General features: G+C 47.8%; 1 protein-coding gene across 1 annotated transcript in view; it reads right to left on the bottom strand.

The window, feature by feature from the left end:
- The window catches only part of hectd2 (HECT domain containing 2), a gene marked incomplete at its 5' end in the record, with an annotated part of 134,343 nt that overhangs the window by 93,611 nt on the left and 15,510 nt on the right, over positions 1-25,222 (bottom strand).

The following is a 25,222-nucleotide window of genomic DNA, read 5'->3' on the forward strand; positions in this document are numbered from 1 at the left end:
TAGACATCACTCAGGTGTATTATTGATGCTCTCATTGATGCTATGTTTGTTTCTGAAGCGTGTGTGTGTGTGTGTGTGTGTGTGTGTGTGTGTGTGTGTGTGTGTGTGTGTGTGTGTGTGTGGTGTGTGTGTGTGTGTGTGTGTGTGTGTGTGTGTGAGATATATAGAGAGAGAGGGGGGGGCTTTGGTAGACTATTGCATTGGTCCATTCATTGAAGATGAACGCAATGCGACATCCTTTACTAGGCTCACCCACCAACAGTGCAGGTGCTGAACAGCTGATCCGAATGTATAGGTAAAAACCATATTATGCGTTTTCATCAATAAAAAAATGGCACAAAAAAATTTCGCTCGCGCGGTTACGCGCGCTCGCATTCACTGGGGGCCTACAAATACATTCTTTCAGGGGGCCCAGAATCTGGAGCTACACCCCTGGTCGTTAGGCATGCTCTAATTCTCATAACGCACAACTGCGCGTGGTGTACTGTCTTTTATACAATTGGCGCATTCATCCAACCTTATTGCTATACAATAAACACACATTAATTGAAGATTTATTGACAAAACCATGCGCAGAAAAAGTAGTTAAAAAAAGAGGAGAAGTTGCCTCCGTGTGGAAGCAGCTCGGAGGTGCGCTGTTTCAAGGCAAGAATGAAGTGAGTGTGTGTTATTGGTTTGATTGATTGATTGATTGATTGAACATTTTATTACAGATAGACAGTGCTTACATCTTTATACAATTGTTGATTCCTCCAACCTTATTGCTATACGATAAACACACATTAATTGAAGCATAATGGGGATTTATTCACAAAACCATCAGCAGAAAAAGTAGGTTAAAAAAAAAAAAAAAAAAATTATTTTTATTTTTTTACCTATTTTCTATAGAAGCATCTAAGAATGAAGTGAACGTGTGTTATTGGAATGATTGATTGATTGATTGAACATTTTATTAATGTCCGCCTCGTTTCGAACTGGTTATGCTTTGGCCCTCTTTTGAAGTCGGTTATGCTTAGAGTTTGGAATCAGGGCTTGTGGTCTATCGCCCTGCTCTAAAGATAAACTCTAAGCATAACCGACTTCTAAAGAGGGCCAAAGCATAACCAGTTTGAAACAAGGCAGACATTAATACAATTTTCAATCAATCAATCAATCAATCATTCCAATAACACACGCTCACTTCATTCTTAGATGCTTCTATAGAAAGTAGAACATTAGATACATAGTCGTTTCTTCCTCATCTGCTATTAATAAAACAAAAGGAGTATTAATTCTAATATCTAGAAAACTTAATTTCAATACTATTGAGAAAGGGAATGATTCAGATGGCAGAGTCTAGGGGTGGACGGTATGGTCTAAAATTTATATCACGGTATAATTTGAAGCATAGACGGTAACGGTATATATCACGGTATCATCGTTTTTGATAAAAAAATTTTTTTTATTTTATATATATATATATATATATATATATATATATATATATTTTTTTATAAAATATATATATTATATAATTAGACTTGTACTTGTATTATCTGCGAGACATCGCCACCACGCAACAAGCTCCACTGTCTGTGTGTACTCTAGTAGCCTCCAGCTACTCGAGTAGCCTCGAGCAGAGCTACGGCCAGCCCAATAGTATCCAGCTGATTCTCCGGCGCTGCACCTGGACCCTATTGGCATAACGTTACTTAACTGTGCTCATCAAGCCCTCAGCTCGAATACGCATCGAATCAGTGTTATAAGACATTGATATCAGGAGCTATCTGTAGCTACTGCTAGCCGGATATATAACGTTAATACAACGCCTCAGTGAATTATTTAGTTCAATGGGACATTTCGTTTTGAACGGTGAACTTACTTGCGTTAACGTGAGCTAACGGCTAACGGAGCTATCATACACGTCTACTCTACTAGACTTGATGGAGCGTTTGTTGATGTCAGGAGCTATCGGTAGCTGGCCGACTAGATACCGTTCGGTTAGACAATGCCTCATCATGTATTAAACTAAAAGTGAATAGTTGACTGGGTCATTTTGTAACGGTAGCTAAGCTAACGTTAGCTCAGGGAGACGCCGCCGACAGCTGAGCTCCCGTGTCCCGTCCCACTAGACTACTAGATCCGTGTTTACATGCGTGCGGGAGGGGCTGGCACGCCCACTGCGCGAAGCCTCCTAAATAACTTTTTCCAGTTCGCACATATCTATTATCTATGACTAATTCTATCTATTTTTAGGGGCAAATGCGAGTGAAATAGTCGCGCAGTGGTTACATGACGTCATTGCTATTTTAGAGCTGCACTACCGGTTACACGGTATAGGCAAAATCCATACCGTAGAGCAAATTCATACCGTTTATACCGTATACCGTTTATACCGTCCACCCCTAGCAGAGTCACTTATGTAAAGGGCATTCTAGGTGACAAAGAGATATTGCTGCTATCAGCATATGCCCCTAACACTTATGACTCTGCATTCTATGCCCAACTAACAAAGACCTTACAAAAGTATTCAGATTGTGGAATAATTATTGGTGCAGACATGAATACAGTTTTATCACCAGGCTTGGATAAGTCAGGTCCAACCTCAGTTAATTCATCCACTACAGCATTTAAAAATCTGGTGTCAAATCACTCATTGATAGATGTTTGGAGAAATTATAACCCAAGTTTAAAACAATACACCTTCTTTTCAAATAGACATAAAACATTTTCAAGAATAGATTATATACTAATATCTGCTAATATTTTACACTGTATTAAAAAAACGGACATTATCAACATGTCTTTATCAGATCACCATGCCAATCTGTGTGTATATACAATTGAAAATTGTCCAAAACGTGCTACTAGATGGAAATTTTATTTAACATTACTGCAGGATCCATCATTCTGTGAGCAATTTAGATCAGACTTCAACCTTTTTATCAATATCAATAAAAATAGTGTTACAGATATAAGATTTCTATGGGATGCAACTAAAGGCTTTATTCGCAATAATACAATATCATTTGCTTCAGCACGTAACAAAGCCCACCATCAAGAAATATCCAGATTGGAAAATAGACACTCATTGCTAACTGCAGAACAACAAAACAACTACGATCAAGAAAGAGAAAGGGAGCTTTGGAAAGCGAAGTCTGAACTAAATGCTCTAATGGCACAAAAAGCAGAGTTCCTAGCTCACAGAGCGAGGCAAACTGAGTATTTGAATGGAAATAATCCAAGCTTTGTGTTGACTAGGAAAATCCAATATAATGAACAGAAAGCAGACATCACATCAATCCTAAATAAAGAAGGAGCGATGGTAAACGATCCGGCCAAAATAAATCTAGAATTTAAACTTTTCTATCAACAATTGTATTCATCTGAAGCTCAATTCTCAAAAGCTGATTTAGACTCCTTTTTTGAAGACTTGGATCTACCTAAATTAACAGAGCAACAAATAACCTCAACAGATTCTCCCTTTACCCTGGAGGAACTTTACGATACACTGAAAGAAATGAAACAGGGGAAATCACCAGGTTTCGATGGTATCCCACCGGAGCTGTACTTGACCTTTTGGAAAGAGTTGGGTCCATTACTACTCGAGATGTTCCAACAAGCCATTATGAAAGGGAGTTTTAATAGAGACATAAGTACAGCAATTATCACACTGATACAGAAAAAGGGAAAGGATGGAAACATCTGTGCTAACTATCGTCCATTGTCCCTTCTTAATGGAGACTTAAAATTATATGCCAAGGTCCTCGCACGACGTCTAGAGACGATACTGCCAATATTGGTCCACCCAGACCAAACTGGATTTGTTAAACAAAGATTTGCATCAGATAATTTAAGACGATTGTTACACATTATTGACAAAGCTCCAAAAATATCACCATGTGCAGTGTTGTCCCTTGACGCCGAAAAGGCCTTCGATAGGCTGGAATGGGAGTACTTATGGCACACCATGAAGAATATGGCATTTGGAGACACATTTATAAATATGCTCAAAATCTTATATCATAATCCAACGGCCATGGTTATCACATCCAATCAGTGTTCCACACCCTTCCCTATCAGACGTAGCGTCAGGCAGGGTTGCCCCGCCTCCGCATTATTATTTGCGTTATCTCTTGAACCCTTGGCCCAAAAAATTAGAAATTGTGCCGAAATAAAACCCATAATAGTAAATAACACCTACCATAAAATTTGTCTGTACGCAGACGATCTGTTATTATTTCTTGACAATACACCACGGTCCCTACCTGTAGTCCTAGACACTATTAAACATTTTAGTTTTATTTCAGGCTACAAGATCAACCTGAATAAATCAATTTTACTTCCCCTAAATACAGCAGCAAGTAGTCCCCAACTACATACAGAAATACCAGTGGGCTCTGGTTTCAGATATTTAGGTATAGATATATACACATCCATTGACAAAATTGTGTCAAAAAATTACAAGAGCCTTAAGAAGGTAATATCTGACGAGTTAAACCGTTGGTCACTATTATTAATCCCATTTTCAGTCAGGCTTTCAGTAGTCAAGACCCACATTCTCCCTAAGATCAATTTTCTGGTAAGCATGATTCATTTACCGCCACCTCCAGGATTTTGGGAGAAGCTACAGGGACTAGTATTCAAATTTATATGGCGTGAACAACATCCACGAATCAGCAATTCCACACTCCAAAACAGTAGGAAAGCAGGAGGGCTAGCTGTTCCTAATTTTGAACAGTACTATTTTTCTTTTATGCTCAGACCGTTGCTAAGATGGTTCAATAATGATTCTGACATACCATGGGTGAATATGGAGAGGCACATTGTATCTCCATATACATTCAAAGATATACTCTTTTCTGGTCTATCCCCAAGCTTTTGCCGTACTAAATTCGGCCCAATTATAGCACATTCAATTTACGTCTGGAAATATATTGCCGAAACGGGACAGTGGAACACAAAATGGCACATAGATACCCCTATTTTTGATAACAACTTCTTACTGTTGGGAGGGAAACCAGCTACATTTCCCAATTGGCAAAGACAAGGTATTCACAAACTATCGGACATATACAGTGAATACGGTCTCAGATCATTTCAAGAGCTCAAACAAATCTATAATGTCCCTAGTACATCCTTCTTTTTTTATTTACAGTTACGCACTGCAATGCGCACTTATGGTGTCCCATGGAATCAGCCTTTACCAGGTCACCCTTTAATGAATATAGTGAATGGCATAAATGTTAAAAATGGTTTTGTTTCTGGGTTATATAATAAAATACAAGGAAAACTAAACAGAACTACAGGTAATACCACTGTCTGGAACATAGACTTAAAGAATTACAATGCCTGCATAAATTGGCAGAATGTATGGGATAATATTCCACTAACCTCTCGTAATTATAATAACCAATTAACTCATTACAAAATGATACAAAGATTGTATCTGTCACCCAGGAAACTCTGTCAAATAAAAATATTACAAAGTCCTCTATGTGCTTTATGTCCGCAAAAAGTTATAGGAACATACATACATATGATGTGGGAATGTCCAGGAGTACTCGCTTTTTGGGCCAAAATTGCATTATTTCTCACTAATATAACAGAGATAAACATACCTTGTTTGCCACACATTTTATTATTAAATGATGATTCATCTCTAAAATTAACACCTCACAAAAAGAGAGTGTTTCTGGCCGGTTTAACGGCAGCAAAGAAAATGCTCGTAATGAGATGGAAACCACCCCATAGTCTCAATATTTACCGTTGGAAACTGTCCTTCTACGAAGTATTGAGATTAGAGGCATCCAGTGCTAGAGCACAGGGAGCAAGGACAGAATCAATCCAAATATTACTTACTGCGGCCCAGAAGGTAAAATCAGTACTCCACTAGGTTGAACACTTGTACCTTGACACCAGAGAATGAACAAAAATCATGTTGCTGTTGTTTCCATTTATCTTTTCCATTTATCTTTTCCTTTTCTGTTTACTGCTATAATTTGTTGTGGTTGTTTCTAAATTGTATTGTATTTTTCCCTATTACTTGGTTATCTAACAAACATAATTATGATTTATTTTCTAATTAAGAGTATCCTATACATGTATGCATCAAGGTTTCCCCCTCTCCTAAAATGTCTATGCAAACCCGGGGGGCTGGGAGTGGGGTTAAGAAGCGACCTGGGCTGTCTCGCAGCCACAGGACCGCCAGAACGGAGGAAAAGACTGTCACAACTGCAACAGGCAGGCTACACAGTATATGAATATACTGACGGACAATATATACTGAAAAGACACTTTGTATGCCACTGTGTGAATTAATATGAAATGCTGATGTGAATGTCCTTCCTCTGAACTTGTTTTAAAAAAAGACAAAATAAAAAGTTGGTCACAAAAAAAAAAAAAGTTGAACATTTAATTGTTTAACCTACTTTCTATAGAAGCAGCTGGGAGGTGTGCTGTTTTAACACATTGTGCGCCATAAACGGCGTAAGACGCTATTGCCCGCGATGCGTTGAACGCCAACAACGGCGTAAATCGTTTTTGGGATCAATATTTAATTTTTTCGCCATGGCATTCATAATTCATCCAGCCTCCCTCCGGACTGCAGCGGCACCCTGTCTGAGATTGCAACGCCTCAATACTGCCGCCTGGTGGATGGTCGGGCGAGTTACACTCACGTCAAACAGGAAGTGGCGATCGGTGCATCGAGGAAATCCCTCCCGCAGTCATATCTTGTTACGTGGGTCCAGACAAACACACGAGTGCATTTGGATCGCTTTCGAAACGCAATAATCGATATGATTTCGGCGTTTATTGCGCCATACAAACCGGAAATGGATATAGGAGATCGACGTCAAATAATTAGGATCTTTTTCCTCCAGTCTCATCGGCGAACGGTAAGAGGACACTAACGTTATTTTCAGCCCGATTGTACATTTCTTTGTTTGCAATCAATCTGATCAATATATCAACCCATAGTAAATAATGCCGTTACTGACGGTCAGGGAATTATAAACGACCCCCCCCCCCTTTCCTTCACGCATGATGAAGCATAATGTATACCGATCATATACATTTGAATTTTTTAATATAGAGTGTATAGGAAAGAAACGCCAATCGATAATCTATCATATACGTCAGGGCCTATAACTAGCGTTTTTGGAATTACAGCAGAAAAGCTTAAAAACATAGTTATATTCTCGAAGGTATTAACACAACAATGTATGAATGAAAAAAAGAAATTCCCTATCCATAGTCGCTGTGGGAAAAAGTTAAATAAATTCCCTACCTATCCATGGCCTTAACTGACAACCAACAGGAACCAAACAATATTTTTTTTTATGCCCCACTTCTCTGAGCTTAGAGTGCACACACACACTCACGCACGCACGCACGCACGCACGCACGCACGCACGCACGCACGCACGCACGCACACACACACACACACACACACACACACACACACACACACACACACACACACACACACACACACACACACACACACACACACACACACACACACACACACACACACACACGTCACACACACACACACGCACACGCACACGCACAATAATGAATGCTGGAAGCCACTTGAAAGGTCAAGATGTATTAGATTCAAACAGTCGCAGGTAGAGAAAAATGTATGCGCATGAGGCAGCGTGTCAATAGCTTCTTCAACCGGCAAGCGTTTGAGGCAAAGCACTTGTGAGCGTAGCTGCTGTTGTTGCTATAGGTGACTATAAAACCCATCAATGTTCAATCAACTTCTAGCACCTCGAAAAAAAAAAAAAAAACACACACTCAGCTCTCTGCACTACAGCTGTGGCAACAGAGCGACGTCTCCATTGATGAGATGCAGCACCACGGGGCGGCCCGCGACGACATCGCGACACCACCCCCCGAAACACAGCAGAAGCCGTAGCGAGCCCCCCCCCCCCCCCCCCCCCACACACACAATAAATCCCCAAAACGCTAGCGAACCGAGGGAGCCCAACGATGAAAACCAACCAAAATCCATCAAAGCACACGCAGGAAACCAGCACCCAACTCCAGGAAAGGTCTGGGAAAGGCCCAGCCGAAGCCATAGGCTCCCGCACGCGCCCCGATGGACCCCGGTGGGTACGGAAGTAGCTTACCAGTAAGGGCTAGGGATGTCCGATATTATCGGCCGATATCGGCATTAAAATGTGATATCGGAAAATATCGGTATCGGTTTTCATTTTTATTTTTTTTATATAACCTTTATTTACCCAGGCAAGCAAGTAAGAACAAATTCTCATTTTATTTATTGTCAAAAGTTTGCATAATGCTGTGTTAATTCCACAACAAGAGATATGTAATGTTAATTACCTGAAATTATTCAGTTTTTTGGGGGGGGGAAACCCTGCATATATCGGTATCGGTTGATATCGGTATCGGAAATTAAGAGTTGGACAATATCGGTATATCGGTATCGGTAAAAAAGCCAATATCGAGCATCCCTAGTAAGGGCCTTAAAAATGAACAAATACCACACAGTACAGAAGGAAACTAGTAACGTATGCACAGTAGGGGGTATCATGCATCGCATAATTCTGTCCCCGGGTCCATGTATAAAAAAGCTCACCTCTCTCTCTCTCTCTCTCTCTCGTTTGTTCCTGAACTATTTGTTTCGTCATCTGTTTAGTCGTTTTGATTTGTTTATCTTGTTTATTGGCGTTTCACATTCAATCTTTTCTGTTTGTTGTGAAGGATCAGATTAAACCGAATATATATATTTATTTATATATATATATTTAAATAGTGTTTGTATATCGTTTGATATCCCCTGTATATTCCTTGTACAATATGCACTGAATATCCCTTTAGTCTACTAAACAGCCCATAATAGTTTCATTCTACCATTGGACGAGAACCTGGCGCCAGGTTGCCATACCCCTAGGTTCAAGTTCAATCGTGCCGCCCAACATGTCGTGGCAAGCCCCGGTTCCGCGCATGAATACGTCTGGCGAAATACGAATGGTACTATTTGTTCATAGCGCATATATATATGGCGCAAGTAAAGTAGAACTTTCTCTTTTTAGTCCAGTTCTTTACCCTCCAACAGAGTGACAGACGCGAAGCCTCACCCACGACGCACGTGTGGTGTAGTAAGGCCTACTTGGCCTCAGAATAGGCATTGAGATATCGTGTAGATTAATAGTTGAATAGTCATAGTTTGGCACTATACCGTCGAGTTGGACGTATTCTATTAAGCTAATAATAGTCTTATATAGTTTATGTATGGTGCATTGTTCGGTTAGAGTTCTAAAGTTATCAGTACCCCCATCGTTCCTGACGTTATCTGGACGCTTAACCAGGCTGGGCAGACCCCTAGTGGTGCTTGCATCCGAGGAGCTCCGGGCCAGGGCGACTGGACTTGTATAGTGGATTACTCTACCCGGACGACGGCGAGCCTTCCACGGCTTGGATTATGCTTTGGGTGCTTTGATTATTCCATGGATAACGGCCAACACTGCGGAGTGTTGGAACTACCCCCCGGAGAGGACTCCAGGTGAGACGGCGCTCTACACCAGTGAGGTCGCCTCACGTCTCTCCGTTGTGGACCGGCAGCTACCGTCCACCAGAGGGTCCAGCTGTATTCGTCTGCGGACCGAGGTTCTGTGGGCACCGTGTTCAAGACTTTGAATTCTCCCAAGAAACCGTCGGCCAGATGGGATACCGCCAGCGGCTTCTCTAACCCCCCCCTCCTACTGTCTTACAACCAGCGGGACCCCCCCCCCCCCCCCTTAGTGTATCCAGCTATAATCATTTAAGTACCATCGCTATAGTTTCCTAAATATCCAGGTTGTATACTTACTCCCTGCGTAACCAGAGATTGGACATTCAATGTTGATTTACCTACGAATACTCATTTGCCATACAAGTGCATATTTCAAATCATAAGTGTAAACAAGTGAACGTTGTATATACCTTTTGCTATATTAAATATTCGATTTGTACATTTGTGTGGATTCGTTTCATCAGGTGGGAAAGTGTTCATCATACTTATATCATGTACTGGATGGCCAGAAGTTAAAGTACAAGAGGTAGTGGTATTAAATACCATATCTAACAATACAGTCAGGGAATTGTACCCCTCAGTTACAATTGGTCCTTCGAGCCGGAGGGTAACTAGTGTAATATTAATATAGTGTTATTAATATTGAAATGGCCTATGATGAACACTCCACGAAACGGTCCTCCTAACCTAGAACGCCCGCGGCGCAGACAACAGCCACCTCAGTACTTAGAGGATTACACTGTCAGTCAACTACCTAGCCTTCGACAAACGGTAAACGCGGTAAAAGTAGAAAGTAAAATTATGTCTGACCTTAACGACCAGGTTTCCCCGACCACAGAGGCCCTAGTAGGTCCTAATATAACTGACCAAGCTCACGGTGGGGACCAGGAGGGAGCGGACATGCCTTTACCCCCCGCCACTACAGAAGAAGTAGTTCCCGACCACCCCCGGGAGGAAGACAACCCTACAGAGAGAGAACTCTGCACGGAAGAGGAGGAGGAGAGCGCCGAGGAAATAGAGCTCCAGGACTCCCCAACGAGTACCCCCAGGAGCGGCTCACGCAGGAGCGGCTCACCTCCACAACCGCCTTCCCCCAGCGAAGCGGAGAGGATGTTACAACAGGCGTTCCTCGTCAGCCTGACAGCCTCTACCGAACGCGATCGACTTCAGGGTGAACGCGACCGTCTCCAAGCACAGGCGCTCAGCGAGCGCGAACAACTCCAAGCGCAACAACGGAGCGAAGAAGAGCGCACACGCCTGGAGATGAGACGCCTTCAGACGGAAGAGAATATGGCAAGAGACCGGACCGACGCCCAGCGCGCCGCTGCCGGTGCCCAAAGAGAAGCAGATCTCACCAAGCGCGAAGTCGAGCGCGACAAGTTACAAGCGCAGCTAATGGAGCAGCTGATCCGCAAGGCAACACCCTCTCCCTCCGCCAGGGGTTCAAGGAACTCGTCGAGACAACAGTCAAGGGCAGCGTCTCCTCAACGAGCAAGCGACCCTGAACTTGACCAACAGACCGAGCCTAGACCCCCCGCAGACCCCCTTCCCAGACCGGTCCAAGCGAGACCCAGCTACAAGGAAGGAGCGGCATACACTGCGGAGAAGCTAAATAAACGATTACAGGATCTGGAAGATCTGATAGAGGAAGAAGAGGGAGAGGAGGAGAACCAAGCCCGACGACAGCACAGTACTCCACCGGACCAGGAGGTCCAGTACAGTCCAGGCTATACCCCCGCGGCGCTGCGCTACAGACCCCCGACTCTATTCACGGGTGAGCACGATGCACGACCAGCCCCGAGGAATAGCACCTGGACCAGCGGGCCATGGTACCCTGTCAGTACCAGCCCACAGCGAGGCGCAAGAGGGGACTCGCCCAGGAGGTCTCTCCCCCAACGCTCGCCGATGTATCAGCCATCCACGGCGTCATACATTGCCACGCCGTCATTTCCAGACTTCGCCTATGAGAGTCGAGCACAGTACACGGAGCTCCGGATGTGCTTAGAGACAATGATGGTGGATGTCTCTGATGAACGCCACAAGTATGCAATATTACTGAAGCACCTGAAAGTACCGCGAGCGCACAATATAGCGCTAGCCTATGCCACCTCTTCGACACCATACACAGCGGCCCTAGCGGCGCTGGACCAGAGATATGGACGTATATGGGATTACGTAATCCAAGAGATAAGGCATATTGATCGCCTACCCCCAGCCACAGACAATCGCTCATTAGACGACCTGTCAATCAAAGTGCAGTCCCTGGTAGGGATGCTGGGAGCGCAACGGGAAAAGGGCATGCATGAGCTATACGCCAACTCTAACGTCGAGAGGATTTTGGAGAAGCTGCCACCCGCAAGACAGGAGCGTTTTAGGCGGCAGAGAGACTACCGGGATCCCAACGGCCCCGAGCCATCCCTCCTTGATCTAGCCGACTTCCTGGCGAGAGAAGTCAGCAGCTTACGACTGGATACATTCGAGCGGAGCACGCCAAGCTCCAGAGAGGGACCCAGGAGAATAAATGATGGAAGAAGATCGGTGACTGTCATGCACCAATCAGAGTCAGTACCGAGCAGTAAGAGTCACAGCACCCCCTCGAGAAAAGAGAAGTGGAAGATAGCGTGTCCCTACTGTGAGAAAGAACACTGGCTGTCACAATGTGACCTATTCACAAAGATGAATGCAGAAGAAGTGAGTCAATGGATAAAGTCCAACAGGCGCTGTTACCGATGTGCGCGGCCACACATGGCAGCCGAATGCCGCCTAAAGAAAAGGTGCAGTCGGTGCGATGGAGCCCATCTAGATATACTACACGACAGTAACAGAAGACGGCCTCCACCTGCACCATCGAGCGGCACCAAGGCAAGTGTCATGTACATTGACCCCGCCAGCAGCAGCGGCGCCCAAGTGCTCTTAAAGGTAGTCCGTGTGACATTGAGCTACCAAGATAAAGTCATGGACACTTACGCCGTCCTTGATGACGGGTCAGAGAAGACCCTTCTGCTCGCGTCCGCTGCGGCCCAGCTGGGACTGCGGGGGAGCAAGAACGAAATGACGATTCGGACAATAAGAAGAGATTTAAAGACGATAAAGGGCGAGAATGTCTCCTTCACTATCGCAGCAAACGGGCAGCCAGAGCGACGGTACAAGATTACAAATGCTTTCACCAGCCAAGAAATAGGACTATCGCAGTACACCTACCCTGTCGCCAAGTTGATGGATAAATATGTGCACCTGCGCCAATTACCTATCCCGCTCATAGACGGCGCTACCCCGACCCTGCTGATAGGCTCCGACCATGCAGAACTCATAGTCCCGATTGACCGGGTCCATACAGGACCCCGAGGCTGTCCTGCAGCAGTCGAGACCCGCCTAGGGTGGACCCTACAAGGCCCCCTCGCTAAACCTCTCAACCGAACAGCAGCCACTAGCTGCCTCCACTCCAGAACGACAGAAGAAGACACCACTCTCCTGCAGCATGTCGAGAGGCTATGGACACTAGAGACAATGCCCTTTCAGAACGAAAAGAAAGATATTCGTTCTAAAGAAGACATTTACGCCATCAACCTACTCGAGCAGGGGACAAAGAGAGTCACAGTCGGCGGAGTGATGAGATACGCAACTCCACTCCTGAGGCGAGAGGGAATGCCCACCTTTCACGCAAAGAAAGACGCCACGGAGCGCTATCTATTGAACACGGAGCGGCGCCTAGCCAATGACCCCGCTCAAGAGAGTGTGTACCGCGCTGAGATTGAGAAGCTAATCACAGCGGGACACGTAACAAAGATTGACATTAAAGAGGCCGATCAGACGACCGAATCATGGTACGTGCCGCATCACAAGGTCCATCACAACGGCAAGGATCGCATTGTGTTTAACTGCAGCTACCAGATCGGATCCCAAAATCTGAATAAAGAGCTCTTGCCCGGCCCCACACTCGGCCCCTCCCTACTAGGCGTGCTACTGCGCTTCCGCCAGGACAAGGTGGCTATCAGCGGGGATATCAAAGGGATGTTCTTGCAGGTGAGACTAGTAGAGGAGGACAAGCCCCTGCTACGGTTCCTATGGAGAGAGAGGATCGGAGATGAGAACCCAGCCATCTACCAGTGGGAAGTACTCCCCTTCGGAACCACATGCAGCCCGTGCTGTGCTACATTTGCACTACAGAAACACGTCGCAGAGGACCCAACAGCAGATGAAGAGGTCCAACACAGTGTGAAGAACAGTTTCTACGTGGACAACTGTTTACAAAGCGTTTCGACTCAAGAAGAAGCCGAGGCTCTCCTAATCAAGTTACGCGCCTCCCTGATCAAAGGCGGCTTTGATCTCAGGCAGTGGGCCAGCAGTGACCCGCACGTATTGCGCAGCCTCTCCCCCGCGGACAAGGCTGCCAGCAGCGAAACCTGGATGGCGACCATCCCAGGAGAAGCCCAAGAAATGACACTAGGACTAGTCTGGCGCTTCAAAACAGACTCGCTCCACTATAGACACAAACCCTTGGCTCCAGAGCAGGGAAGGTCGACGGCGATACCGACCACCAGACGGAGTGTGTACAGAACACTCGCCAGACAATATGACCCGTTGGGATGTATTCTACCTTACACCACCAGGGCAAAGATGATTGTACGAGCACTATGGGACAAGGACCAGGGCTGGGACGACCCAATACCCGCACACCTTGCCTCAACATGGAGAGAGTGGGAGACGGAACTCTGCTCACTCCCAGGCGTCAATATACGCCGCAGCTACTTCCCATCCACAGTGAGGCCAGAGACATGCGAGATTGATCTACACGTCTTCAGCGACGCCTCCGAAGTAGCCTATGGATCGGTGGCCTACTTGCGTGCCCAAGAGAAGGGAGGAAAGATACACACTGCTTTCATCCTGGCCCGCTCAAGAATAGCCCCACGTAAGCAACAATCTATCCCACGTCTAGAGCTCTGCGCAGCCCTAGCAGGAGCGCATCTAGCCACGTTAATCCAACGCGAACTCACCATTCCGGTGCACAGAACAATCTTGTGGTCAGATTCCACGACAGTACTCACATGGATCAAGTCTGATTCATGCAGATACAAAGTCTTCGTGGGAGTCAGAGTCACCGATATTCAAGAGCTAACAGAAGCAGCGAGCTGGCGGTATGTGGACACCAAACACAACCCAGCTGACGTCATCACCCGGGGAATGTCTCTGGATGACCTAACCCGTCACAACATCTACAGTGACAGACCAGAATTCCTCAAGCTCCCGGAAGGAGAGTGGCCTACGCCCACCCCACGGGAAGCAAGTAACGAGGAGGCTGAGAACAAGAAACCTATGTTCTGTGGACTGAGCACAGTCGCCTCCACAGACCCCAACATAGATGACTGCATTACCCTAGCGAGTGCGCAGCAAAGAACATTCCTGCGGCACCACCCAGAGATTCAGTCCACCACTGACATGTCAGCAGCTGACTACGAAGAAGCAGAACTTCTTCTACTACAACGAGCCCAGAGAGACTCGTTCCCCGATGAGCTAGACTGTCTACAGGGAGGAAACCCCGTCCCATCAGACAGCAGACTGCTCCACCTGGCACCAGAGAGTGACGCCCATAATCTCATCAGAGTGGGTGGTCGCCTGCGGAGAGCCCCCGATCTACCGGATGATATTAAGTACCCGATCGTCTTGAACAGCCGACACAAGGTCACAGAGCTGATCATAAAGAAATACGTCTCAAGTGATGTAGCAGATGTCGACCCAGTCACCCCCAACACACTCCTAATGGGGCGGCTGGACCCCGCGCTACCCCAGACAATGTACAGGCCTGAAGAAGCGAACGGCCAAAGAATGTGGAGGTACAGTCAAGTACTAGCTGACAAGTTTTGGAGCAGCTTCCTACTCCACTACCTACCGTCTCTACAGACCCGCCAGAAGTGGGTAAAAGAGAGAGACAATTTGACAGAAGGAACAGTCGTCATGATTGTCGACCAGTCACTGCCCAGGGCTATGTGGCCGGCTGGCCGCGTAAGCAAAGTGATCACCGGTGCCGATGGCAAGGTCCGAGCAGCTGAAGTACTCGTCCAAGGGCGCACTTACACACGACCCGTGGCGAGGCTCATAGAACTGCCCCGACTCCCAGATACTATCGATGATGACCATGACCCCATGACTTTGTGAGTTGACTGACCCTTACAGCGGACCTTGAGTGGTAGACAGTGCGGTTAATCTGTCTCTGCTTAGCTAATTAGGTGGGACTAATTAGGGGGCGGCTGTTGTGAAGGATCAGATTAAACCGAATATATATATTTATTTATATATATATATTTAAATAGTGTTTGTATATCGTTTGATATCCCCTGTATATTCCTTGTACAATATGCACTGAATATCCCTTTAGTCTACTAAACAGCCCATAATAGTTTCATTCTACCATTGGACGAGAACCTGGCGCCAGGTTGCCATACCCCTAGGTTCAAGTTCAATCGTGCCGCCCAACATGTCGTGGCAAGCCCCGGTTCCGCGCAGGAATACGTCTGGCGAAATACGAATGGTACTATTTGTTCATAGCGCATATATATATGGCGCAAGTAAAGTAGAACTTTCTCTTTTTAGTCCAGTTCTTTACCCTCCAACAGAGTGACAGACGCGAAGCCTCACCCACGACGCACGTGTGGTGTAGTAAGGCCTACTTGGCCTCAGAATAGGCATTGAGATATCGTGTAGATTAATAGTTGAATAGTCATAGTTTGGCACTATACCGTCGAGTTGGACGTATTCTATTAAGCTAATAATAGTCTATTTATGTATGGTGCATCGTTCGGTTAGAGTTCTAAAGTTATCAGTACCCCCATCGTTCCTGACGTTATCTGGACGCTTAACCAGGCTGGGCAGACCCCTAGTGGTGCTTGCATCGGAGGAGCTCCGGGCCAGGGCGACTGGACCTGTATATTGGATTACTCTACCCGGACGACGGCGAGCCTTCCACGGCTTGGATTATGCTTTGGGTGCTTTGATTATTCCATGGATAACGGCCAACACTGCGGAGTGTTGGAACTACCCCCCGGAGAGGACTCCAGGTGAGACGGCGCTCTACACCAGTGAGGTCGCCTCACGTCTCTCCGTTGTGGACCGGCAGCTACCGTCCACCAGAGGGTCCAGCTGTATTCGTCTGCGGACCGAGGTTCTGTGGGCACCGTGTTCAAGACTTTGAATTCTCCCAAGAAACCGTCGGCCAGATGGGATACCGCCAGCGGCTTCTCTAACCCCCCCCTCCTACTGTCTTACAACCAGCGGGACCCCCCCCCCCCCTTAGTGTATCCAGCTATAATCATTTAAGTACCATCGCTATAGTTTCCTAAATATCCAGGTTGTATACTTACTCCCTGCGTAACCAGAGATTGGACATTCAATGTTGATTTACCTACGAATACTCATTTGCCATACAAGTGCATATTTCAAATCATAAGTGTAAACAAGTGAACGTTGTATATACCTTTTGCTATATTAAATATTCGATTTGTACATTTGTGTGGATTCGTTTCATCAGGTGGGAAAGTGTTCATCATACTTATATCATGTACTGGATGGCCAGAAGTTAAAGTACAAGAGGTAGTGGTAGTAAATACCATATCTAACAATACAGTCAGGGAATTGTACCCCTCAGTTACACTGTTCTAAATAGAAAACATTGTGATATTTACCAGGAACAAAAGTGAAGTATATGGTAGAGATATTCTCATTCACTGCTGTTGTGTTTTTGCACCGCGTTGATCAACAGTCCTAAACGCTTGAGATTCTCCCCTCTGTTGTTGCAGAGTTTAAAACCTTGATCTCAAACCTTTGTCAATCAAGTTCTACACGTTTTAATTGATTTGTTATCCTTACTTTTGTCTGGCCTTGTTGTCTTATCATTATTGTTGTGAAGGGCCAGATTAAACCGAATATATATATTTATTTATATATATATATTTAATTGTATTTGTATATTCTCTAATATTCCCTGATGTCCCTTGTATATTCCTTGTACGGTATGCATTGAATGTCCATTCTAGCCTACTGAACATCCCATAATAGTCTCCATTCTACTATTGGTCGAGACCTTGGTGCCAGGCTGCCATACCCCTCAGACCCAGTTCAAACGTACCGCTCGACATGTACGAACAAGTCCTAGTTCCGCGTAGGAATTTGGCTACCGCACCACTAATGGGACTATTTGTTCATAGTGCGTATATATACTGCGCTACTAAAGTAGGACTTTCTTTTCAGTCCAGTTTCTTACCCTCCAATAGAGTCACAGACGTAAAGCCTCCCCGCGATGCCACGTGTGGGAGTAAGGCCAAGTTCGGCCTACCATCGGTATTGAGACATCGTGTATATTAATATTTGAATAGTCATATTTGGTACTATATCGTCGAGTTGGACGTAGTCTATTAAGCTAATAATAGTCTGTTAATATATAGTGCTTCGTGCGGTGAGAATACTACCGTAGTCAGTACCCCATCGTTTCGGGCAGAGAACTGGCTGCTTACCCAGGGTGGTTGACCCTATGTGAAGCTGCACCCGAGGAGCCCCAGAGCCGACGAGCGAGTGGACCTGTATACCGGATTATTCTACCGACGACAGCCCGCCTTCCCAGGCACGGATTATGCTTTGGATACTTTGATTATTCTATGGATAAAGACCCCCGACACTACCGTGTGTTGGAACCCCCCCCCCTGGAGAGGACGCAAGGTGAGGAGACGCTCTGCAAGACGAGGTCTCTCCACATCTCTCCCCCGTGGACCGGAGAGAGCCGGCCCACAAAGAGTCCACCTGCTTTCATCTGTGGTCCAAGGATCGCCGGCGCATTGAACGGCACTACAGTGGGTTCTCCTGGGATACCCTTGGCCGGACGAGGCAGCTGGATTCTACCCCCCCCCCCCCTCCTACTCCTGTCGGCTTACAAGCGACCGGATTAACCCCCTCTAGTGTATCCAGCCTATAATCATTAAAGTATCATTGCTGTTATTCCTTAACTATTCCAGGTCGTATATTTACCACCTGCGCCTTCAGAGATTGGACATTATCTATTGATATACCGACGAATACTCCTTGCCATAAAAGTGCATACTATTTCAATTCATAAATGTAATTAAGTGATTAAGTGTTTATTCTACACACCATCGCTGTGTAGGAAATAAAGACCTGTTTCTAATTCGTACATTTGTGTTGGATCCGTTTCATCTACGTGAGAGTGTTCATGATAATATATTTATGCCGTGTACTGGGTGGCCGAATATTAAGTACAAAGGTAGTGGTAGTAAGTATCATATCTAGTAATACAGTCAGGGAATTGTACCCCTCAGTTACAATTGGTCCTTCGAGCCGGATGGTAATTAGTGTAATATTAATATAGTGTTATTAATATTGAAATGGCCTATGATGAACACTCCACGAAACGATCCTCCTAACCAACGCCCGCAGCGCGAACGACGGCTCCCTCAGTACTTAGAGGCTTACGCTGTCAGTCAACAACCTAGTCTTCTACTAACAGTAAACGCGGTAAAACTAGAAAGTAAAAGTATGTCTAACCCCAACGCCCAGACTACCCCGACCATAGAGGCCCCTACGGGCTCTAATGTAACTGACCAAGTTCACGGTGGGGACCAGTGGGAACCAGACATGACTTCACACCCCGCCAGTACTGAAGAAGTAGTCCCCGATGAGTCCCGGGAGGAATACAACGCTACCGAGAGAGAACTCGGCACGGAAGAAGACGGGGAGAGCACCGTGGAGATAGAGCTCCAAGGCTCCGCAAGGAGTACCCCGAGGGAAGGCTCCCCTATACAACCGCCTTCTCCCAGCGAGGCAGAGAGGACCCTACAGCAGGCCTTCCTCATCAGCCTGAACGCCGCTGCTGAACGCGACCGACTGCAGATCCAGCAGCGAAGCGAACACGAGCAGATACGTCTAGAAATAAGACGCATTCAGATGGAAGAGAATGTGGCCCGAGAACGAGCCGGTGCTCAACGGGACGCAGCGCGCGACAGACAGCAGTCGCAACTAATAGAACAGCTGATCAGACGGACAACACCCTCTCCCTCCGCCAGAGGCTCCAGGAACTCGTCTAGACACACCTCCAGGGCGGCATCCCCTAGCCGAGTAAACAACCCTGAACTTGACCAACAGACGAGGTCTATACCCCCCACAGACCACCTCCCCCCACCGGTCCAAGCGAGACCTAGCAACCGGGAAGGAGCAGCATATCCTGTGGAGAGGCTAAACCAGAGACTACAAGCACTGGATGACCTAACTGAAGACGAAGAGGAAGAGGAGGAGAACCACGCCCGAAGACAGCACAGTACTCTACCGGACCAGGAGGTCCGGTACAGCCCAGGCTATACTCCCGCGGAGCTGCGCTACAGACCCCCGACTCTATACACGGGTGAGCACGACGCACGACCCGCACCGAGGAACAGCACCTGGACAAGCGGGCCATGGTACACTGCCGGTACCAGCCCATACCAAGGAGCGGGAGGAGACTCGCCTAGGAGGCCTCTCCCCCAACGCTCGCCGATGTATCCACAGTCAGCGTCATACATTGGCACGCCTATGGTACCCGACTTCACCCAAGAGTACCGGGCCCAGTATACAGAACTCTGCATGTGTCTGGAGACCATGTTGGTGGATGTATTGGATGAACGCCACAAATACGCCATCCTACTGCAGCACTTAAAGGTGCCCCGCGCACATAATATAGCGCTCGCCTACGCGACTTCCACCACCCCATACACAGCAGCGCTGGTAGCATTGGACCAGAGGTATGGGCGCATATGGGACCACGTGATCCAGGAGATCCGACACATCGACCGCTTACCCCCAGCAATAGACAATCGAGCACTGGACGACCTGTCCATCAGAGTGCAGTCCCTGGTAGGGATGTTGGGAGCGCAAAGAGAGAAGGGGAGGCATGAACTTTACGCCAACTCAAATGTGGAAAGGATCCTGGAGAAGCTGCCGCCCGCTCGTCAGGAGCGCTTTAGGCGGCAGAGGGACCACAGAGACCCGAATGGCCCCGAACCGAACCTCCTCGATCTAGCAGACTTCCTGGCGAGAGAAGTCAGCAGCCTACGGCTAGATACATTCGGACGGAGCACCCCTGGCTCCAGAGAAGGAACCAGACGACTAAATGATGGAAGAAGATCGGTGACTGTGATGCACCAATCGGAGTCAGTACCGAGCGGCAGGAGCCACAGTACCCCCTCCAGAACGGAGAAGTGGAAGATAGTGTGCCCCTACTGTGAGAAAGAACACTGGCTAGCGCAATGTGACTCCTTCCCCAAGCTGAACGCGGAGGAAGCAGGTCAATGGATAAAGTCCAACAAGCGCTGTTTTCGCTGTGCGCGCTCACACATGGCAGCCGAATGCTGCTTAAAGAAAAGGTGCACCAAGTGCGATGGAGCCCATCTGGACATACTTCACGACAGTAACAGACGGCGCCCTTCACCCGCACCATCCAGCTGCAAAGCGAGCGTCATGTACATCGATCCCGCCAGCAGCAGTGGAGCCCGAGTACTCCTAAAAGTAGTGCGTGTGACACTAAGCTACCAGAATAAAGTCCTGGACACTTACGCCGTCCTCGATGACGGGTCAGAGAAGACCCTGCTGCTCGCCTCCGCTGCGGCCCAGCTAGGGCTGCGGGGAAGCGAAACCCAAATGACAATTCGGACAATAAGACGAGATTTGAAGACGATAAAGGGCGAGAATGTCTCATTCTCTATCGCAGCAAGCGGCCAGCCTGAGCGACGGTACCAGATTGCAGACGCTTTCACCAGCCAAGAAATAGGACTGTCGCGGTACACATACCCCGTCGCCAAGCTGATGGAGAAATATGCACATCTGCGCAAGTTACCGATCCCGCTCATAGACAGTGCTGTGCCGACCCTGTTGATAGGCTCCGACCATGCAGACCTCATTGTCCCGATAGACCGGGTTCATACCGGACCCCGAGGCTGTCCTGCAGCAGTCGAGACCCGTTTGGGATGGACTCTCCAAGGCCCGCTCGCCAAATCTCTCAACCGAAGTACAGCCACTAGATGTCTCCACTCCCGAGTCACAGAGGGAGAAACCGCACTCCTGCAACACGTAGAGCGGCTATGGAGCTTGGAACAAATGCCCTTTAAGAATGGAAAGAAAGACATTCGCTCTAAAGATGACATTTACGCCATTCACCTCCTCGAGACAGGGACCAAGAGAGTCCCGGTCAACGGCGTGTTGAGATACGCCACGCCACTCCTGCGGCGAGAAGGAATGCCTACTTTCCACGCCAAGACAGACGCCATAGAACGGTACCTGCTGAACACGGAGCGGCGCTTAGCCAAGAACCCCGCCCAAGAGAGTGTATACCGCGCTGAGATTGAGAAGCTCATCACAGCGGGACACGTCACAAAGATGGACATTAAAGAGGCTGACCAGACCACTGAATCGTGGTACGTGCCCCACCACAAGGTCCATCACAACGGTAAAGACCGCATAGTATTTAACTGCAGCTACCAGATCGGATCCCAAAATCTGAATAAAGAGTTACTGCCCGGTCCCACACTCGGCCCCTCCCTACTCGGCGTTCTACTCCGCTTCCGCCAGGAAAAGGTGGCCATCAGCGGGGACATTAAAGGAATGTTCCTGCAGGTGAGATTAGTAGAGGCGGACAAGCCCCTGTTACGGTTCCTATGGAGAGAGAAGCCAGGAGATGAGCACCCAGCCATCTACCAATGGGAAGTCCTCCCCTTCGGAACGACGTGCAGCCCCTGCTGTGCGACATTTGCACTACAGAAACATGTAGCAGAGGACCCAGCAGCGGACGAAGAGGTCCGACACAGCGTAAAGAACAGCTTCTACGTAGACAACTGTCTACAAAGCCTTTCAACCCAGGAAGAAGCCGAGGCTCTCCTGATTAAACTCCGCGCCTCATTGATCAAAGGCGGCTTTGATCTCAGGCAGTGGGCCAGCAGCGATCCGCAAGTACTGCGCAGCCTCTCCTCCGAGGACAAGGCAGCCAGCAGCGAGACCTGGATGGCTACAATCCCGGGAGAAGCCCAGGAGATGACCCTGGGATTGGTGTGGCGATTCAAAACAGATTCGCTTCACTACAGACACAAGCCCCTGACTACGGAGCAGGGAAGGCCGGCGGCGGCGCCGACCACCAGACGGAGTGTGTACACAACACTCGCCCGACAATATGACCCGCTAGGATGTATTCTACCGTACACCACCAGGGCAAAAATGATTGTACGAGCATTGTGGGACAAGGACCAGGGCTGGGACGACCCCATTCCCGCACACCTTGCATCCACCTGGAGAGAGTGGGAGATGGAGCTCCACTCACTCCCAGGCGTTAATATGCGCCGAAGCTACTTCCCACCCACGGTGAGGCCAGAGACATGTAAAATGGACTTACACGTCTTCAGTGACGCCTCAGAGGTCGCATACGGATCAGTAGCCTACTTGCGGGCCCAAGACCAAGGGGGAGAGATCTACACAGCATTTGTCCTCGCCCGCTCGAGAATAGCCCCACGCAAGCAACAATCTATCCCACGTCTAGAGCTCTGCGCAGCCCTAGCCGGAGCGCACCTAGCCACGCTCATCCAACGTGAGCTCACCATACCGGTGTCTAGAACAATCCTGTGGTCAGATTCCACGACGGTACTCGCCTGGATCAAATCGGACTCATGCAAGTACAAAGTCTTCGTGGGAGTCAGAGTCACCGAGATTCAAGACTTAACCGAAGAGTTAACCGGAGAAACAGAGTGGCGCTACGTTGATACAAAACAGAACCCAGCTGACGTCATCACCCGGGGGATGCCCCTGGATGACCTCACCCGTCGCAATGTCTACAGTGACGGCCCCGCATTCCTAAGACTCCCGGAAGGACAGTGGCCCATGCCTATCCCGAGGGAAGCAAGTCCAGAGGAGGTGGAAATTAAGAAGTCTGTGTTCTGTGGATTGAGCACCGTAGCCTCCACCGACCCTAACATAAACGATTGCACGTCCATAGAGAGTGCACAACAAAGAACATTCCTGCGGTACCACCCGGAGTGCAAGTCCCCCGCTGATATGTCAGCAGCTAACTACGAGGAAGCAGAATTGCTTCTACTGCAGCGAGCCCAGAGAGACTCGTTCCCCGATGAATTGGCCTGTCTACAGGGAGGAAAGCCCGTCCCATCCGACAGCAGATTAATTCACCTGGCCCCCGAGAGCGACGCTCACACCCTCATCAGAGTGGGTGGTCGCCTACGCAGAGCCCCCAATCTACCGGATGACATTAAATACCCGATCGTATTGAACAGCCGACACAAGGTCACAGAGCTGATTATAAAGAAATACGATGAGGATGTACATCACGCAGGAGCAGAAAGAGTCTTCGCGGAAATCAGACGTCGTTACTGGATCCTACAAGGAAGAGAGGCGGTACGACGCTTCCAACGAACATGTCTAGACTGCCGCAAGTGGCGCGCGCAGCCCAGCATACCAAGGATGGCTGACCTTCCTCCATGTCGCCTCCGAATCGGTGACAAGCCATTCCACTCAACGGGTATGGACTGCTTTGGCCCGCTGCACATAAAGAAAGGAAGAGGAACCGAGAAGCGGTGGGGTATTGTATTCAAATGCATGACCACCAGAGCGATACACATCGAGCTTCTCCCGACCATGAGCACAGACTCATTCCTTATGGCCTTCCGTAGATTCATATCACGGAAAGGAAGACCGTCTACCCTATTGTCCGATCATGGGACAAACTTTAAAGGCGGCGAAAGAGAGCTGAGAGAGAGCTTCCAAGCTATGGGCCCAGAACTTAAGACCCACCTCGCTCCAGCACAGGTTGATTTCCAATTCAACCCCCCAAACGCACCCCACTTCGGTGGCACTTGGGAACGAGAAGTGCGCTCCATAAAGACAGCCCTGTACGCAGTACTTGGGGCCCAGACTGTGGCGGAAGAAGTCCTAATGACAGTCCTCACGGAGATTGAGGGAGTACTTAACTCGAAGCCCCTCGGATATGTCTCCAGTGATGTGGCGGATATCGACCCAGTTACCCCCAACACACTCCTGATGGGGCGGCTAGATCCCACATTACCCCAGACAATGTACCGGCCTGAAGAAGCGAACGGCCGACGAATGTGGAGGTACAGCCAAGTATTAGCCGACAAGTTTTGGAACAGTTTCCTACTGCACTACCTACCGTCTCTACAGACCCGCCAGAAGTGGGTAAAGGAGAGAGACAATTTGACAGAAGGAACAGTCGTCATGATTATTGATCAATCACTGCCCAGAGCTATGTGGCCGGCCGGCCGCGTAAGCAAAGTGATCACCGGTGCCGACGGCAAGGTCCGAGCAGCTGAAGTGCTCGTCCAGGGTCGCACTTACACCCGTCCCGTGGCAAGGCTCATAGAACTGCCTCGACTCCCAGACACAATCGATGATGACCATGACCCTACAACCCTATGACTTTGTGAAGTTGACTGACCCCTACAGCAAACCCTTATGTGTAAATAGACAACGCGATTAATCTGTCTCCGTTTAACTGATTAGGTCTGGGACCTATTCAGGGGGTGGCTGTTGTGAAGGGCCAGATTAAACCGAATATATATATTTATTTATATATATATATTTAATTGTATTTGTATATTCTCTAATATTCCCTGATGTCCCTTGTATATTCCTTGTACGGTATGCATTGA

This window comes from Notolepis coatsorum, assembly GCF_963971535.1.
Source record: "Notolepis coatsorum genome assembly, chromosome: 9".
NCBI lineage: Eukaryota > Metazoa > Chordata > Actinopteri > Aulopiformes > Paralepididae > Notolepis > Notolepis coatsorum.